The sequence below is a fragment of the Anomaloglossus baeobatrachus genome, chromosome 6 (assembly GCF_048569485.1).
Source record: "Anomaloglossus baeobatrachus isolate aAnoBae1 chromosome 6, aAnoBae1.hap1, whole genome shotgun sequence".
Lineage (NCBI taxonomy): Eukaryota > Metazoa > Chordata > Amphibia > Anura > Aromobatidae > Anomaloglossus > Anomaloglossus baeobatrachus.
The window spans coordinates 448,783,138-448,804,088 of record NC_134358.1 but is presented as its reverse complement, the minus strand read 5'-3'; positions in this window follow the sequence as shown (position 1 = coordinate 448,804,088).

Here is a 20,951-nt window from a genome sequence, read left to right as displayed (position 1 = left end):
TGTGGATGTATGAACATATTTTATTTTATTTATTAATATTATTTTTTGTCAGATATTTTGCATAGCAGTGGATATTCTTAAGGCCACACAAAACGCACTAGACAATTAAAGTGTTCGTGCTGTTTCAGGCAACTTTTAAGAATAAATTGTCACATTTGGGGACATGAGTTGAGATGAGTGAAATTCGATTCGGAGGGCACATTTTAACCTTAGATAAGGTTTGGATTGTGACCCTGACTTGAACCGAACCTCAATGGAAGTCAGTAATTGGGTAGTTTGTGTCTTTGCCCACATTCAGCCAGCCATAAGCAGAACACTTCCAGGGGAGAGCGGGTAGGGTTTTTCAATTTCTTTTTTACATTACATCTGATTATGCTGATTTTACCCCAAGTACTAGCTGTTCAAACACTGCAAACAGCTCACACAGGGCTGAGCATCAATCATACCCAAGCACAGCGCTGCTCACTTGAGTGGTTTGTACTTGTAACTCACTCAAACTTCGAACCCAAACTTTTTTTATTTTGTAGTCTGTTTTTGAGCCTGAATTTCAAACCTCAAACATCAGGTTTGCTCATCTCTATATGTGTCGCCCAGGGAAGGGGGGTACTCGGTCCCGGGCAGTTGCATTTGGGAGGGTCACTCTGGTGGCCATTGCCCGGTCACGTGCCCTGGGGACACTTAATATAAAAGGATATTTACAGGGGACAATAGAGTTAATGTTCGTGATGCCACCTGCAGGTTGTGATTATGGATGGAGAACCGCCGCTGCTCAATGTGGGTACTCGCAGGGGTGGTGGTAGTTGCAGCTATGGTGGTAGGCCCTCCGCAGGTAGGGCTGTGCCTTGGAGATGTATGTTGTGTAATGATGGAGACCACACTAGATTAACTTTAACAGTCTCTATTCACATGGACCCTGGATAGCTGGTTCCAGTCCCTGTATTGCCAGTGCAAAATTGTGACTGAGGTTTATCTGTCCCCGGCACTCTCAGTGTGGTTGAGACCCTGAAGCTCGGAACTTTGGGGGTCCCTCCGCTGTGATACAGCGGTCCGTTCATTCAGCTGGCAGTGCGGACCCTGCAGGGAAGTAAGTGTCCGAACACCGATCCTAGTTTACTGCTGATTCCAGTGGGGCTCCCTCGTACCATATATATATATATATATATATATATATACCACCACTCAATTTCAATTTCTCAAGAGCCTCAGTATAGGGATCAATGGGGATTTCAATAATAAGGCTTCCCATCAATCATAGATGAACATGTCCTGTGGATGTATGAACATATTTTATTTTATTTATTAATATTATTTTTTGTCAGATATTTTGCATAGCAGTGGATATTCTTAAGGCCACACAAAACGCACTAGACAATTAAAGTGTTCGTGCTGTTTCAGGCAACTTTTAAGAATAAATTGTCACATTTGGGGACATGAGTTGAGATGAGTGAAATTCGATTCGGAGGGCACATTTTAACCTTAGATAAGGTTTGGATTGTGACCCTGACTTGAACCGAACCTCAATGGAAGTCAGTAATTGGGTAGTTTGTGTCTTTGCCCACATTCAGCCAGCCATAAGCAGAACACTTCCAGGGGAGAGCGGGTAGGGTTTTTCAATTTCTTTTTTACATTACATCTGATTATGCTGATTTTACCCCAAGTACTAGCTGTTCAAACACTGCAAACAGCTCACACAGGGCTGAGCATCAATCATACCCAAGCACAGCGCTGCTCACTTGAGTGGTTTGTACTTGTAACTCACTCAAACTTCGAACCCAAACTTTTTTTATTTTGTAGTCTGTTTTTGAGCCTGAATTTCAAACCTCAAACATCAGGTTTGCTCATCTCTATATGTGTCGCCCAGGGAAGGGGGGTACTCGGTCCCGGGCAGTTGCATTTGGGAGGGTCACTCTGGTGGCCATTGCCCGGTCACGTGCCCTGGGGACACTTAATATAAAAGGATATTTACAGGGGACAATAGAGTTAATGTTCGTGATGCCACCTGCAGGTTGTGATTATGGATGGAGAACCGCCGCTGCTCAATGTGGGTACTCGCAGGGGTGGTGGTAGTTGCAGCTATGGTGGTAGGCCCTCCGCAGGTAGGGCTGTGCCTTGGAGATGTATGTTGTGTAATGATGGAGACCACACTAGATTAACTTTAACAGTCTCTATTCACATGGACCCTGGATAGCTGGTTCCAGTCCCTGTATTGCCAGTGCAAAATTGTGACTGAGGTTTATCTGTCCCCGGCACTCTCAGTGTGGTTGAGACCCTGAAGCTCGGAACTTTGGGGGTCCCTCCGCTGTGATACAGCGGTCCGTTCATTCAGCTGGAAGTGCAAACCCTGCAGGGAAGTAAGTGTCCGAACACCGATCCTAGTTTACTGCTGATGCCCCCGGATCTGTAGGTCAGTGAGGCCCCTGGAGAGCCCTCACCGTGCAGGTGTTTGTCAAACAGTCTGAAACCTGCGCTTGATCAAGGGCACTGTGCCCCATACGTGCCCAGATTCCAGTGGGGCTCCCTCGTACCATCCCTGGGGTATTGACTCCTGCCCAGAGGTACTCGCTTACCCTGGCTGGCAACCTGACTCCCGTGCCCCTGAGTCACTGTTACCCAGATTCTAGTCCCTGGATTCGCTCTACCGACTGGGCGGACCTCTCAATAGCCCTGGTGTGAGTGGCAACTGACTGGGATTTTTAGGTGTGTGTTGCTGTTGCTGGCACTGGTGTTACAGGTCCCAGGGGGTAGGCCCTGTATCCCCAAGAGGATGCAGTTCCCTGTAGTGCCATGAGGGTCTCAGGGGCACTACATATACATGAGGAATAACATTGTCTATGATCCCTATGTGACCTATATCCTGCATTATGATCAGTTTTCCTTTCGATTTCAATTGTCTCTGAGCTAGTGTGTAGAGACTAGCTACTAAGATGTCACCCATATGCAGTAGTCAGACACTTGAGGGATTCCTGCTCTCCTGATCTTTAAAGAATACTACTGTCAGCAGCAGCATGGAAGACATTATACAGCAGTACTATAAATTGTGACTTTGTGAATACAGCACCAGGGTAAGAAAAATACTTAGTCCAAAGCAGCAGCACAATCTTTGTTTTCCTTACTATGCTAGTCTTTCCTTCATCCTCTATAGATGTCAAAAGGCAGCTGTTATCTGGCACCTAAGTGCCTAAGCAGGAGCTTCAGGAGCGGAAATATCATTGGTGCAATCTGTGCAGTTGCACAGGGGTCCAAGGGGTATGGCGGCCCATTTCTACCTCTCAAGCAGGTGGATTTGTGTATTTTCATGAGCTATTTGACTAAAAAGAGCCCATATATTGTTCTTTCCTGTCTGTGTCCATCAGTAAGGCAGTTGGTTTTGTTTTGAGCTATGTAGATGTTAACTGTATATCACAGCGATTTATCAGTTCAAAGGCAGGGGCACAATAAGTGGCTCAAAACTGGAGAATGAGAATGAGGGATATTACTGTGATAAATATACAACAGAGTTTATTATATTTGCTCGTACTAATAATTTATGTAAAGTTTGTAGAAATGACATTGACCATTTAAAGGCAAAATATGTAGATGTTCTGTAAAGTTCACATAAAGTAAAGTTAATACAATTAAGAAACCTATAAATTGGAAAACTAATGGTTATAGCTTTTCTCAAAATGTCATTATGTTAATCATAAATATAAGTCCTTGAGTTGTCCTCCTCTGTTAAATTGTTACAAATTCTATCCAGTCATTTCTTATACTTCAGACTTGATTAATAGGCAATTTTTTCACTATTGACCAGAAACAATGCATGCAATCAGTAAATCCAAAATCTTAATTTGTTTCAAAACAGAATGTTCAAAGCCTAATCTTAGTAAAGAAATTCTGAACCGCTAGATGTGAAAACTCTTGTTCTATTGTTAGTTAGTTAAAGGGGTTCTCCAGGTATAGACAAAAATAAACGGCTAAAAGAAATGTAATTAGAAGAAAATTGTTAAATAACTTTAATTAGCAAATCACATTCATTTTGTTTAGGGAGGTAAATCATTATGTAATTAAAATGGACGCTTTCTTGTGTCCATTTTAATTAGGAGTAAAAGTCTTATGCATAAAAAGCAGTGCCACATAGGTTATAACATCAGGCTTAATGAAAAAGATAGAGGAGAAGAATTCTCACCTTACCATTTAAAATGTCTCTATTGCATTAGGGTAGGCTCAAGTAGCAGGTCCACCCAGGATCCACGCCATCAGGCCTATTGTTCTTTCTGGACATTAAAGGGGTTGTCCACTACTTTTACAGTGAAGGCTTATCATTCGGAAAGTCGTCAGTGTCTGATCACCCCGCACCCCCGTCAATCAGCTGCTCCAATAGGCAGTTGTTGTGGAGCACCCGGCTGCGGCTGCTATCAGAAGGCTGGGCAGCTCCGGAACTAACCATTTTTGGCCACCAAATGCAGCCGCCGGCAGCAAAAACAGCTGATTGGTGGGGTTGCCAGGGGTTGGACTCCAGCCGATCAGACATTGATGACCTAACTTAAGGATAGGCCATCAACGATAAAGTAGTTGGCAACCCCTTTGAGTATTTGCATAAAAATAACTTTAGTTGATGAATGGGAATTCACTGAAATGGGTAATCAATCATTTTATACAATAAAATTATTTGCTGTTTTACATCAAAAGGTGGACCTCGGGGTTTTTTAATTTTAATATTTTTTTGCAAATAAATAGCACTACTAGTTCTCTGCTTTGTTGCATTGACAGAAACCCTATATTAGAATGCTTATAGGACATGTCAATGTGAGTATGTGCCCTGCTGCCTGCATGTGTAGGAAGATGCAGGGAAAGACATATCATTGGTGCATCCTGTGCAGCCACACAGGGGCCCAAGAGGTAAGGGGGGCCATTTCTAACTCCAATGCAGATGGAAAGGTGCATTTTGATGGCTTATTGAAATGAAAAGCCCTTATATACTGAATTTGGAAAGGGGACCTGTTTTGCTTGTGTCCTTTATTGTGACAATATGCTTCATGTGGAAATTCTAAGCAAATACAGGAGATACCAGGGGTAAGGAGAAGCCATTAGCAACTTGAGTATAGTTCTGTTATTTTCTACCTTCCCATTAAATAGAAACGTTTGTTTTTTACCCACGAACACCATATATCTATCCATAGGATGGGTGATAAATGTTTGAGTACTTGGTGTATAACAGCTAGGATCTCCATCAATCTGTTTGAATGGGGTGATTATCAGACGTGTGCTTCCTTTCCATTCAATGTCTTTGAAACTTAAGGCCCAGTCACACTAAACAACTTAACAGCGATCCCAACAACGATACAACCTGATAAGGATCGCTGGTAAGTTGCTAGGATGTCGCTGGTGAGATGTCACACTAAGCGACGCTCCAGCGATCCCACCAGCAACCTGATCTGGCAGGGATCGCTGGAGCGTCGCTACAAGTGGAAGCATGCTGTGCTTGGTAACTAAGGTAAATATCGGGTAACCAACCCAATATTTACCTTGGTTACCAGCGCACACCGCTTAGCGCTGGCTCCCTGCATACCTAGCCACAGTACACATCGGGTTAATTACCCGATGTGTACTGTGGCTAGGAGTGCAGGGAACAGGGAGCCGGCACTGGCAGCGTAAGAGCGGCGGACACTGGTAACGAAGGTAAATATCGGGTAACCAAGGTAAGGGCTTCTTGGTTACCTGATGTTTACCGTGGTTACCAGCATCCGCAGAAGCCGGCTCCCTGATCACTGCACATTCAGTTGTTGCTGTCTCGCGGTCACACACAGCGATGTGTGCTTCACAGAGGGAGAGCAACAACTAAAAAATGGTCCAGGACATTCAGCAACAACCAACGACCTCACAGCAGGGGCCAGGCACACAGCAACATCGCTAGCAAGTTGTGCCTCAGCAGCAATGTTGCTAGCGATGTTTCTTAGTGTCACGGTACCTTTAGTCAAGTACTGTATGTGTGTTGTTTGTATAGTCCATCAAGGTTTGGGGCCCTACCTTTAATATTGCAAAGGGCCACACTTTCTCTAAAACTGTCTTTGACTAAAGTAACTAGCTAATTGACTTTGAAACGGACAAAGGCTAGAATTATTTTACACGGCACCACCTATATGAGGTTAGTGTATTGGCAAAACAATGTTTCTCACTCCCAAATTTGGGGTTTAAGAGGTCATACAGAATGTGTTCTTATTATTTTTTGGATAGATATCCCATACTTCATTCACTTTTAACAGGCTATTCACGGGTGTGATAGAATTGCTGAAAAACAGAAGAAAATGTTCTTTGTGACTACAAATAAATGGCATATCCTTAGATCGATTTCCAACTTCTGTTTTAATCAGAATGACTGTTTTCCTGGCTGCTGATCTACTCTTCTTTACATTCCGCTACTTTATATGGAGCTAATTTTACATCATTCAAATGCAACTAATTAATGACTTCTATTGATAAGACCGCATGTGTTTTATAGAGCTCAAATCAAAGTTGTTATCTATTTGAGATATATGGTTGTAAAGGCAACAAATAGGCTACACATTCTCTCTCTTTAATCATAAATGTTCTGTCATTTTTTTCTGTTTGGTATACAGAAGGTAGAAACCCACAGAGTAAAAATAAGCCTTCCGGTTTTAAAGCCTGAGAATGTCCTTGCAAATTGTTAAGGATATATTTATGATTTATGAGATATTGAAAGGAATTATGTTATTTAATGGGCCTATACATGCCTGCCTAATTAACTCTATTTTAAAATAGTAAAATAATATTGAAGCAAATTCTATATATTTTCAAAAGATGAATATATTATCCTTACAACATAATTTATTAGCATTATATGATGAAATAAAATGGCGGACAACTGGTGATTATGTGAAATCTAAGGCATGCACCTATCCCCCACATGGAGTGTGTTCTCCTCCTCCTGTTGAATGCCCAAATTCAAATGATTTATGATAGGTCCACTAATCTAGAGGATAAAAGTTTGGTGTAGCAAGCAGGTGGTATAATCACATAGAGTTGCTGCTGCCTGATCATGATCATGAGGGCAAGAGGGCTAGGGAGATAAGGAGGCTGCAGACAAAAAGAGTTGAATAGGTGTGTAATTCTACATAGGCAAAGAAAGACACATAGATATGGGTAATAGACTGCAGTGCTTGTAACTTCACAGAAAAATCATTGAGATTTTCAGCATTTTGTCTCCAAAAAAAATTAGGATTAGTGATGGAGGAACTGTAAAATTCATGATCCGTGCCGGATACCAAGTATCCGTGCACTGACCCTGGACACGGAGCTCTCTGCTGTGTGGGTCCGCTCATTACCCTCATACATATTTATTGCTTCCCCAGCCCACTTGCAGTCAAAGTAGGCCTCCACCCTGTGTGACAGCGTGTGTGACTGCTTGGAGTTGCACATGCTATCTGCTTCTCTATAGTGGTGTAAAAATAAATAAATAATACACAAACTGGCATAGGGTTTCCCCATATTGTGACTACAGCTACAGACTGCAGCCCTCAGCCATGTGTTTATGTTGGCTGTGTATCAAAATAAGTAGGACCCCTTGTGGCTTTGTTTTAAATTATTTAAATAAATAATTTAAAGAAACGTCGTGAGGTCCCCCCAATTTTGATAACGAGCCATGATAAAACCGACAGCTGGGAGCTGGTATTCCTAGGCTGGAGAGACACATAATTATTGGGCCCTAGCCTCAAAATTGTTGTATTTATTAGATGTAACAATCCGGGCACTTTACCTGACTCATCCCGATTGCCTTAGTGTGGTGGAAATTGGGGTAATATCAGGGGTTAAGGGCAGCTCACAGCTAGCAGTAAGCCTTAGATTAGTAAAGGGAGGCATATATGAGACCCTCCATTACTAATCTGTAAGTGAAAACAATAAACACAAACCCTAAAATAACCCTCTATTTGAAAAACAATATAAACAAAATACCCTCTTTCTCCAATTTATTAACCCCAAACCCACGGTTACGACGTAATCCACTCGGAGTACGACGGAGTACGGTTACGACGTAATCACACGATGATTCTGGCTCAGAACTCACAGTGCCCAGTCACAGAACATGTCTGCATGCTGTGGCTTCAGGCAGAGACTGACTGAGTCACAGCTGTGAGCAGTTTATCTGCGGTCACAGCTGGAGGTTCTCACGGTACTCCACCTTTGACTACAGGTAAACTGACCTCAGGTGACCCTATTGAACTTAGTGACCTCACCTCAGGTGAACTGAGGTTGCAGGCTTCCCTCTCCTGGCAGAAAATTGAGTTTTTTTTGCGAAGAGTTAAAGATTTGGTGCTCAAATTTATACACCATATTCCTGCACCAAATCTGCATCTTCAGGCAAAAAAAACACATCAAAACACAATGCGGTTTTGATGCAATTTTTTTGCCAGGATATGCAGACTTGGTGCAGGAATATTGTGTATAAATTTCAGCAAAATAGAGATAGTCCAGCTCACCACATGCTTTGGCGCTTAATCCTCTAACACCATGGAAGCGTGGGATCCGCTGCTGATGTCAGCTTGTATGTCGGCAAGTGAAGTAAAGGAATCAGCTTCCAGGAGAATTTCAATAAAATCCGCTACTTTATTGGATTCTTTAATATCGTACAAAATAGTGGATCTCACAAGAAAAAGACAGGAGTCACAATCAGCACTGGACACCAGACGAGTTTCGATCAGGAACTGATCTTAGACTTGGTGAGTATGTGAATAGGTCACCACACCAACTTAAATGAATCACGTTCATTATAGGAAATTAGTGATGTGTGTGAGAAAGAACCTACATAGAAAAAAACATGTAGGTTCTTTCTCACACATATGTCACTAATTTCCTATAATGAATGTGATTCATTTAAAAAATCCCATTGGTTTTGCTGAATTGGTTCTAGTTTTGAGATAATTAATGGACCATGAAAATAATGTATTCCCCTAGTGTGACTTGTGTGTGATAACAAATGCAATAGCTTTTGGTCTGTCTTTTTACTCTTTAACAGTGTCTTAGGTAATGAAATATCCTATATACAGTAATTATTTTGTATTATTTTAATTTGTAGGCCTACAATCCTATAAAAGCAACTTTTTGAAGTCAGAATTCTACTGTGAATTTACTGAGGAAAAACGTTGGCTACAGTAACCGTTTGTCAACCCAGTCTTGGTTTATGCCCAAAAGGTTCTGTCTTAATAAGTATATAAAAACCTGCAACAATAATACTAATATATTCTATTAAATGCTCTGCCGCACGCATGCCCCCAGATACTCCGCCGCACGCATGTCCCCAAATGCTCTGCTGCATGCATGCCCCCAAAATGCTCTGCCCCACGCAAGTCCCCAAATGCTCTGCCAAATGCATTCCCCCCAATGCTCTGTCACACGCACGCCCTGCAATGCTCTGCACTACTCCTCAGTATACCAAGCTCCGCTAGGCTGAGAAGTGGAGGTCAGAGGTGAGCACACGAGAGTGGGGGTAGCGGCTGGGAGGGGAGCAGTGGGGAGAAGAGAGAGTGGCAGCAGAGGGGTGGCGGCGGGGGGGACAGAGGGTAGCAGCGGCAGCGGTGGGGGGAAGGGGGTGGGAAGTGGTGGCATCGGTATTCATATATCCCGGTGGGAGACAGGGGGAAAGTGCAGCACACAGCATACGCTGTGGTCTCCACAATGATGGTGGTGATCTCCTTCCTCTGCTGTGATCTCGACAGCCCAGGGGGCTTGTCCAGGTCACAGCAGGAAGCAGACATAGTGCAGGAGATCGTGTCGGAGAGCGACAACTGTCTTCTATGTACATGTGCTGTCGTATTTGAGGTGAGTAACTGTCGTTACTTACAGCAAATCCAAGATGGCAGCCCCCAGTGTTTCAGTAAAACTAGAATTAAATAAAAACTAAATAAACAATTCATTTAATTTTGTATTAAAAATACTTAATTTCATGATTACTATTATTAATACAAAAATAAAAAAGTGCGACACCTTACCTTGAAAGAAGAAATATCACAATCTTTGTGTGTCAAGTAAACCTGGCTTATTTTAGAGTACAGCTTGGAGAAAGAAATGGAGCTTGGAGACAAATGGTGAATGAAAAAGTTTACCTTTGGTGGGCCAATGCTATTGAGATAACGGAAAAACCACTTAGACAAATGTTATTTTTGTTTTGTAAAGATTAATGGCTTTAATCGTTAAAAGAAAGCTTAGTAGGCTTATCCTGATTTGGAATCAACAAGACTTCACATGGCAATGACGATCCCGCACCAGTGTTTACCAGACAAGCAGGCCATCCACTGTCAGACTCTGAAGAGAAGCAGAGATTGGAGTGTATGGCAGGTAGTAGCCGTCAGTGTCGGACTGGAGTACCTTGGGAACACCAGAGAAAATCATTCTTGGAGCCCACCATGTAGCTACCTAGAAATAAATACAAGACTGCCAATTTTGTAGTAAAACATGCTAAGCTAATATAAGGGTCTAATGCCAGATAGTACACTTCTAATTGCACCAGTCCAGGTTTTTTTTATCTTACCTCTGTAGTGGTGCTTCTAATCTAAGGTCCCAGGCCTCATCTTATACTCACCCTCTGATGTCTTCATCATCTATCAAGGAAAGGGTTAAATGCCGTACTGCCATTGAAGAAAATCCAAGACCAAAAAGATAGCAAGCGCCTGTGATGTTTGTTCCTGAAGATGGAGAATAATCTATGAAACGTGTAGATGAATAAAGATCACAATTCCTATCTAATGGATCTTGGAGTTTCTTCAATAGCAGCGCAGCACTTAACCCTTTCCTTAATCTGAACCTATCATCTTCCACCGAGTAGCTGCAGCAGCCGTTGGTACACGTTTATACAGTAGTTGTGACTTTCACAACTACTACAGGTGAGCTTACCTTTCTATCCACTACTCAGGTAAGACCATATCTGGGCTTTTTGTCTCTCTCAATTTGTTTTTAACTTCGGAAATTTGGAAGTTAATATGATGTATATCTCCATCAATTAAACAGATTTCCAGATAACCTTGGAGACTTCGACAAGGAACAAGGAGAGAGGTTCCACCAGGACATGACGGTGATGGAGGAGAGATATTAAGACAGATGGAACATACCTGTGATGGTAGACTACAACAGAAGTCTCCAACGTGATGGTTCTGATGACACACACTAATGGAAATCACATAAACAATGATTTTTGAAGCATTGACATTAATAACAGCTAATATCTAATTAATGTTATATCAGTTAATTTATGTTATATTATTTTAAACTGTTTACTTAGTAGTGGTAACAAAAATAATAATATTCTTTCAATGCTGAATGCTCTTCAATTGTGTTGTATTAATTAATTAAATAACTATTAAATATCTTAGAATCTACAGCCAATCTGGTCTGGCAAAACTGAAGTAATAATCTTAATCAGCAACATAAACGTAATATAAAACCATTCAGACATCGTTGGCACCCAATCATTGCATGCCAGTGAATGCCACATGGCGTTTTGCACAAGCTTTGTCAACTATCATGGCGGCATTGGTCTGTGTTCAAATTGCTGATTCTGACACTTTGCCCAATGGATTCTCTGGTGTCTGGAATCAACACAGAAATACTCAGGCGTCGATCTGCTGTGTGCTAATTAACAGTTAATTAAGAGTTAATCTCTCCTGGCCTGCTTGTGAGACTCCTTTAATCACATGTAGTGGGGAAGTCAATCACATCAGCTATTTATGCTGGATGAAATCTTTTACCCATGCCAGCTATAGGTTTTTCTGTGTTGGTATGTGAGCTTTGGTGTTCCAGAATTTCTGATGAAGTTGTTGCTTTTAGCTTGGAGTGGTTGTGGAGTTTACCCCTCTTGTCTTGTTGCTTCCTTCCTGGTCTTGTTTTCATCCTAATCCGTTATTGTCATATACTTCTCTGTGTGTATGCTGAGTGACATTGTTTTGGTTTTTCCCTTGTCTGTTTTTCTCTGAGTTTACTCTCACTCCTGTTCTGTCCCTTCTTGGGGAGGGGGTATCAGATCAGGATTGGTCAGGAGCAGGGCCAAGAAGGAGACTTGGCATCTCGACCATTAGGAGTATCCCTGAGGTTAGGAATAGCTTAGAGCCCGCTAGCTTAAGGCTCAGTGTAGGAACACCTGTTTCCTACTGCCTCAAAGTCATAGTACAGTGAATTTACAGATGTTAAAACAATCATTTCTAGTAAAAAAAAAAACTGCACACAGTGTGATATGAGAGGCATTGTTGAAATGCTCGTACAAGTGTCTTGCTGAAGAAGATGATGATGGTGCAGCTCCTTAACTAGTTGGTCAAAACTTCCAACCAATAGGTGACAAAAAGCATCAAATGTGGCATGGTACTTTTGTAGATCTTAATATCAGGTATGGAAGTGCTTTTACACACCACGCTGCAAAACTAGAGTATACCCACAGCCTTTTATGTCACTGTTGTTGCTCAGTAATCATCTGTCACCCAGCACAGTAGTGAAGTAACAGGGAGCAGCACAAGGCCAACCAAAACTCATGACTGTGTGACATGTTTCCAAACCATATGGTCAGCAAACATCACAAACACAGAAGGCACAAAAAAAGTCCACAATCTTTGGGTTTAGCAGTTTTTTCAATGGTCCTTGCAAACTTAGCACCTATTTTACACATCAAAACCAATAATTTCAGTGTTTTGAGTTTTTTCCGGGACATGTCACATTGATAGCACACAGAAGGCACACAAATGGCACACATGTACACACAGACGGCCACACAGATGTCACATGGATGACACACATATACACACAGATGGCCGCATGGATGGACCAAATGGAACATGCCACAAGTGAGTTTTTGTGCGCACATCTGAAGGGGCCTTTTAGGGGAGAAAATGGCTGACACATACAATTATAATGGGAGCCCCTGTGAGCTACTTCAGAATATCTGACTTTCGGGACCAATTTGTGCATGTATTACACCATCAGACATTCATCAGTTAGAGCCATTCTTATTTTTCAACCATTTAAACTTGGACTGACAGAGGAATTAATGAATGAGGAAGCCCATAGGCCCTAATTCATGTAAGTTTGTAAGCCAGAAAATAGTTGTAAAAAGCTTTAAAAAAATTGCACACAAAAATTTTGTGCAGTGCGAGACTTCACAATAATTGTGACTTTTGGTATTTTCACACCTTTGCCCAGTTCCAACAAAGTAGGAGTAGCTGGGGCAAGGTGGGGTCTTGACAGGGTGGCAACCTCCTCTCTTCAAATTCATGATGAGTTGTGGCATTCCTTACTTCTTAAGCCACAAATCTTACTCCAGTCAAGGACTGGAGTAAGATTTGTGATGTGAAGCACAGAAGCGCATTCAGTTTGTGCCTCGCCTGGTTTATTAAAAGGCATATGCCTGTTAATCAGGTGCTTCACAGTCTTTTTTAGCCCCTAATCAAGGCCGACGTGAGAAATTCTAGTCTTGTTGAGTCGTGGGCATTAATCTTTATGAGTTTTGGCATTAACCTTTATTAGTTTCTAGTAAAACCAAACTATACATAAAGACAGTACCATTCTTGATTAAAGCAGTTAGCCACTTTATTTGACTAAATGGGTTCAAAGAATGATTTTGCAGCACTTACTAATTGTTAAGTATTATACATTCTTCTCCTGCACTTACTTTTGAAACAGACTACGAAATTATTTTGCTTAACAGTACTTCTGCTCTGAAAAAGGCTGCTGATGGAGGAGCATGTGGCCAGTCTCATGTCCACCAGCTTCCACCACCAGAAAAACACTGCACATGGGAAAGTTGTCTTTCTATTAAAGGAGGCAGATGGTCAGGTTTGGCCAATGCTCCTCCACCAGGAGCCATTTTGAGAACAGGACCTCTAGGTACTCCGTGAGGAAAATATGTTTTTCACCATGGAGGAGAGCTTGGAAAGACACTAATGCAATTGGGTCTTATCTCAATAAAAGGATATACAATGGATATGCTCATGTGGCTGGTTTGTATGACCACAACTGAATATAGCACTTAAGAAAGGCTGCAATAAACCCTCATGTATTTCAGGATACAGAAGATTGAAGAAAAATGGGATGTTTCTGCACTGAATGAACAGAGGAAAACATTGAGGATGAAGCCATAGGCATGAATGACATAAAAGTGTGGTTTATTTGTCAACACATTTAAAAAAATCACTCTTCTTCAAAATTGTGGTTTGTCTTAAAGAAGTGTGTTTCTTCAAAACACTTTGCCAAATAAACCACACTTTTATGTGGTTGTTGTCTCTGGTTTCATCCTCAAATGGTCTTCTCTGTTCAGGCAGTGCAGAAACACACAAGTTTTCTTCAATCTTCTATATGTGTTTCACCAGATAATTTGATCTAATGCATTTATTACATTTCTGTAAACATCCTAACAAAACATCAGGTATTAAGCAGGCTTTACACACAATGACATCGCTAACGAGATGTCGTTGGGGTCATGGAATTCTTGACGCACATCCGGCCTCGTTAGCGACGTCGCTGCGTGTGAAACGCAGGAACGACTGTTAACGATCAAAATTACTTACCTAATTATTGATCGCTGACACGTCGTTCCTTTCCCGAATATTGTTGCGGTTGTTCATCGTTCCTGCGGCAGCACACATCACTATGTGTGACACCGCAGGAACGAGGAACATTACCATATCTGCGGCCGCCCGCAATGAGGAGAGAAGGAGGTGGGCGGGATGTTCAGCCCGCTCATTTCCGCCCCTTTGCTTCTATTGGGCGGATGCTTAGTGACGCCGCTGTGACGTCGAAAGAACCGCCCCCTTAGAAAGGAGGTAGTTTGCTGGCCACAGCGACGTCGCTAGGCAGGTAAGTATGTGTGACGGGTGTAAGCGATGTTGTGCGCCACGGGCAGCGATTTTCCCGTGATGCACAACCGACGGGGGCGGGTGCTTTTACCAGCGACATCGCTAGCAATGTCGCTGTGTGTAAAGTGGCCTTTAGTCTTAAAGAGGTTTATTCATCACAGGTCCCTGTCATGGTGATTACGGAGAAAGCAGAGGACAAGAGGTTTTAGACTGGCCCCCAGGCTAGGGGAACCTAGCTATCCTAATCTCAGAGTTACCTCTTAGGATGAGGATGTCTGAGCTGCCTTCCTGGCTCTGCACTTGACCTGCTCTTATACCCCCTCCACCCAACCCCAGGGGAGGTGTACCGCCCGGGCTTGTTGGTGGGTGGCTCGAGCGCCTCCGGACCCGGGGTCACTTCGTTCTGAAAGGGGATGCTGGCGCTTTTGGAGGGGGTTAGGTAGGTGCACGGCCGGAGCCGCACTTGAGTTCGTGACGTATCCATGATACGGTGCACCCGGGGGAGATGTTTATGCGTCTGGTCCCTCACCAGGTTCGGTGGTCTTGGCCTTTCTCCTGCACCGTGTTGTGTATTTGGGCTGCCTGCGCTTCAGCGACGGGAGTCCGCTCCCCAGCTTTGTGGATGTCGGGAGAGCCCTTTTGCCTGCAAACACTGGCCCGTGGGATCTCTCTGCCTTTGCAGTGGCTTCCTATCCCCCTCGTTGGGCGGTTGTCTTCAGTCGGGACTTGGGTGGGAAAGGACCTATAGTCTAGACTGCAATCAGTTAATTAACTCAGTCCAGTGGATTCTGGACCTCGTTTCAGGGTCTGAGTACCCCTCTGTGTGCTCCGGTTTCCGAGTTGGTTCCCCCGGGTCGGTACCGGCGGGCCACTACCCTGTCCCGGTCCACCACGGTTCCACCGAGCCGTCTTCCAGGCTCCTGAAAGCTAAGGCCACCATTTGCCTCCTAGCCAAAGGTGCCCGGTCTCCAACCCCGGCACCTGTCAGACTCCTGCAGACCTGGGCACAGGCCTGCTTCCACACTGACTATTCCTCTACTCAACATTCAAACTGAACTCTCTGTGTTTCCTGCCTCAGGCCCTCTGAACTCCTCAGTGGGCGTGGCTAACCACCTGGCTCCGCCCCCCGGTGTGTTCATCAAGCACTGAGGGACCTGACTAGGTTTTAATGGTTGGCTGTTGACACCTTTTTGGGGGACAGGTGTAGTGCGGGGGTCTATCTGGGACTACCTGGCTAGTCCAGGGCGTCACAGAGGGCCGGGGCAGGAGTGATAAAGCCAATAGAAATAGACAAACAGAGGAAACCAGAAACTATCAGCATGCTCACATAGAGGTATAAGACAATAAGAGCTTAGGAGGAAAATAAGAACAGAGAGGAAACAACAAGACGATGGGAGAACTCCACAACAATTCCCAGCACAGAAATGCAATCACCAGCAGGACTAGGACACAACAGCACACAGACCAACACAGCTTTAAACTATTGTCGGCATGCGAGGACAGATTCTTAAATACAAAGGGAGCCAATGTGATAGGCTTCCCACAACATGTGATCCCTGAAGTAAAAAGCAGACAAACAGAGGTTAATTCTTGCAAGCCTGATCATGAATGAGCCCACAGCTGTTTGATGCTCAAACCTGTATAGCTCAAAAGCACCAGAGAAACCCATAACGTGAAGTGTCAGGATCTGTAATGGGAACAGTGTCTGATGCCACCATGACAATCGGTATGTTTTGTGCAAAACTCATAGTGACACGCCCTTTCTTTTTGCATGCCTTTTACCGATTAGTTTTTTTACCTTTAGAGCTCATTAGGAAATGAAGGGCCGAACAACCTGACCCTCCACGAAGCCAAAAAAAGTGTTTAATCAAGCACATTAATTTTAGGGCTATTGCTACGGCAAGAACTATATACTGTATGGGACCATTATGCATAATAAATATTTAATCTTTAAGTCAGGAAAAGCGGCACTTCACAATGGAGCATTTGCGGTATTTTTATTGCGCAATAGTAAGCACAAATTCAGACCTGTGGAAGCACCTGTTATGGTGCGAAATGGCTGTCGTCCGGCGTACCTGCACCCCTCCCTCCCCATGTATGTTGTAATTGTGCTTACTATTGCGCAATAAAAATTCCGCAAATGCTCCATTGTGAAGTGCCGCTTTTCCTGACTTAAAGATTTCATTGGATTTCTGCTTTCTGGCTGAGCACCACTGGAGTAAGCTGGAGATCCGACATTCATGTGAACCATAAACCTGTGAGTACGCACCTGAGTCTGCGGTGCCTGGCCGTCTCTCTTCATTTCTGCTATAATAAATATTTACATGGGGGTCTTGAGTTATGTATTGGTATATTTTTGATCATCATATTTATCAGTTTTATTTATCTTGGAAGAAGTACTGTAATTTCGCATGGAAGAGAAAGCCTATTGTTAAAAACTTCCACCTCTTTCCTGTCTAGGAAAATTAATATAACTAGTAAATTAATACAACCATTGGAAAAGATCTGCTTATGCATGATTTTACTGTATATAAAGGTTACTAATGATGACAAGAAAGTAGAAACATCTATTTAATAGAAGAAAATTAAAATTCACCACATTGAAATTACTAAGTGGTGTTAGCGGCTTTTACATTATATTAATGAATAAATGCGCACATTAATTACCATAATATTCATCAAATAACATGTCATCTAGTACGTTCTTCTGAAAAAATGTGTAATTTCATCTAATATTTAAAGAAGGTGACAGTTCTGTAATTATAATTGTAAATTATTGTGCTAATAAGGAAAAGTAATATGCAGAGTACTGTGAAATAGATTATATTAAAGGGATATCTTCTTTCATTAACTATCAAGGTCTATATGTCAAAATAGAGTTTAGGATTTGTGGCAGATTGGCAGTAGGTTAGTTGTACAAATGTCTGTGACTGTACTTTCAGAATAGAGTTTGTAAGTAATGATATACAGTGCTGTTTTAGCCAGACATGAAAACAGTGCTGCAAAGTATGGATGTTTAAAAAAAATAAAATAAATAAAAAATAATAATAAATAAATAAATAAAAGTGTTACTAGTTTATTTTATATCAATCTACAAAATGCAAAGAGAATTCACCAAAAATATCTCTGAATCAAATCAATATTTGATGTAACCACCATCAAGTACCTTCAAAACAGCATCAAAGCATCAATTCTTCTAAGTACACTTTACACACTTTTTGAAGGAGCTTTGCAGGAAGGTTTTTCCAAACATCTTGGAGAACTAAACAGAGATTTTCGGTGGATGTAAGCTTGTACAAATCCTTCTGTCTCTTCAAATAACCCCAGGTAGACTTGACGATGTTGAGATCATGGTTGTGTGGGGGTCATTTTATTATTTCTAGGACTCCTTGTTCCTATTTACACTGCATATTTGAAGTCATTATCATGTTTCGGAATACAGTTGTAGCAAATCAGATGCCTCATAAATGATATTGCATGATGGATAAGTATCTGCCTGCTTCAGTACATAATGCACAAGTGTAAAAATTGCATATAAAATGATTACTTAAAAATTAACAAAGCTATGACAAACAACAATACCTAATGCAAGTGACTCACCTGCCCCAGGGCCTTAGGTGACTCAGTGTCGGGCCGGACTAGTCCGGGGTAGTCAGCGGTGGTGGTGCCCGACTCCGTGACCATGGAGGAGTCAATTAATGTGGTGGAATTGGGGGAGACGGTAAAAAAGTTTGTATAATATTCTTAGCGCCACCTGTGGATGGCGGCTTTGGAGCCGCGACTGCTGGACAGGACCTCCGGGGCTGGTGTTATGGCAGCTGAGGTGTTTCTTGCTCCCCACAGGTGGAGCGGGTACCCCGGGGCAACCGTTTGTCAAGTCTATGGTGGATGTTGATGAGGTGCAGGACAAAGCAGACGACACGGGGCTTGCAGTTAAGATGCTTTTCTCACTGTTGGTTCCAACACTGCAGCTGATCAGTTACCCGTGGTGTGCCAGGATTCACTGTTGTTGGCCTCCGCCGAGCCCGAATAGTTCAAGGGTCAGTACCTCTGCACCCCTCATTGTGTCCTTCTCTGGCCGTCTCACTAGCGCCAACCTTAACTAGACTGTCCTGCGCCTCCATCACCGAGCCTGTCCAAAGATTGGCTGACGTTGGTCCTCTTATTGCTCCCCCTTGCAGGTGATGGGTGGCAAGTTGTGGCCTCGGGTGCCTGAAGCAACCTCCCGGGCCGTCGGATTGCTAAAGGAAATGTTTCTCTTCTTTAGCCTGGGGTCCATCCCCGTTATTGCGACCAGATTCCTCTACCCCAGTGTTCTTGGTGGAACAAGTCCACGGAGGCCTCCCACACATCCGTGGCACTCTGGAATCCCTTCAATCGGTGCCATCTGGGCCTAGCAAGACCCCAGGATCTTCACCTAAAACCTCCTTTTGGCTACACTCCTCTCTGACTAGATCTTCCTGTCAACTGTCACTTCTCTGACAGACTGCCTCAACTGACTGAACTCACCCTAACTGGTCCCAACCAGTTCTCCTCAACCATTCCCTTTTCAAAACCTAGCTCTGCCCACTTTTCCTACTGACCCACTGACTCCTCCTACACTCCCCCCTGCCAGACTCCACCCCTCAAGGCCAGGGAATGGGACTTAAGGCCCGATAACCAGGTATACTGGTCGCTACTCTCAGCATTAATGGAGTACCTGCCTTAAACCCTGACCCAGTGTGTGACCTAACAATTGGTGTGTGCAGGTTTTGTCTGTGAACCGGTAGATGACCCCCTTCTTACCCAGGATGGGATACCACACCTCTGGCTGAGGTGCAGTACCTCTGTGGTGACGAAAGCCTCAGGGGCGCCACACATATGCACTGGTTCAAAAAAAATATTATTTATTATTATATTAGAAATTATCAAACTGTTTGAAATTCACATTTCGCAGCTTTGCCAAATTCTCCTCAAATTAAAATCTGAATACCGCGAAATATCTAATTGCCCTGAAAATACGCTTACAACACTATAATATCACTTAGACAAGTATTGAACTCCTTTTGAGAGTTTTAATTGTAAATTTAGCCCTGTTTATTTTCAACTGATCACAACCTGTCTGGCTAAATAAAAACAAGTGGTAAATAATAAGCTATTGAACAACATACTGTAGTGTCAGACTTGTTAATCTACTTAAATTGTAGAAGCAAATCCAATAATTATCTTTTCTTAGGGGAGAAAGGCTTGCCTTGCTTTTGATTACACACAGGTGATGTAATAGATGAAACCATGGCTTTTTCACACAGGTTGGTGAAAAAGTATCCCTGTTTGCGGAGTTTCAAAAACTGTTTTCAAATCCAAAATTATCCCTTTATTTGGGAGGATAAACAGTTGTGCTCAGCACTTTTGAAAGTGAAAAAGTAATGGTTTCTCACATACTATTTAAAATGTATCTCTTTTTTGGGGTCTGCATTAGGTCTATTGTTGGCAAAACCAAAAACTAATTACAAATGTTTTTTTCATCAAGAATTCCAAAAATTATCCTTTCTTTAGGGTGCAGAAACAGGCTAGCTGTTTTAAAAGGGACAAAAAAAAATCAATGGGTTGTTGTTAACAAGTTTTTAAAAAGAAACATCTGAATTTATGAGCCATTTAATGTTTGTGTATTTATAAAGGACATATTTAAAACACAATGTGAAACCAGTAGATGTGTGGATGATGTGATGGTGCAGTGGCAGTGACAGAAGCCATACAGTAGGGCATTTGGACAGCCGGCAGAGAGATGTCTGGCAGTAAAGGGCCAGTCTGGCAGTCCCAGCAGCAGCAGTAGTCTATCACTATGAAACATAGTGGACAGCCAGGCACTGTGTGTCTGCGTGGATATACAGTGGCAGTGTCAGAAGCTTCACTGTAAATAATTAGTATGGGGTAGATAAAGAGGATATGTATGACAGAAACAGCAGAATTGATAGCAGTTTTACAGTATAGATGGACCATGGACAGGGAATACATGCATGGCACTGGCAACAGCAAAAACAATATAGGAGGTAGACAATAGACAGTCAGGCAGGCAGATGGTACGTCAGATGTAATCACTGACATCAGTCATACGCAAATGAAAGTGAACACTTATCCATGCCTAAT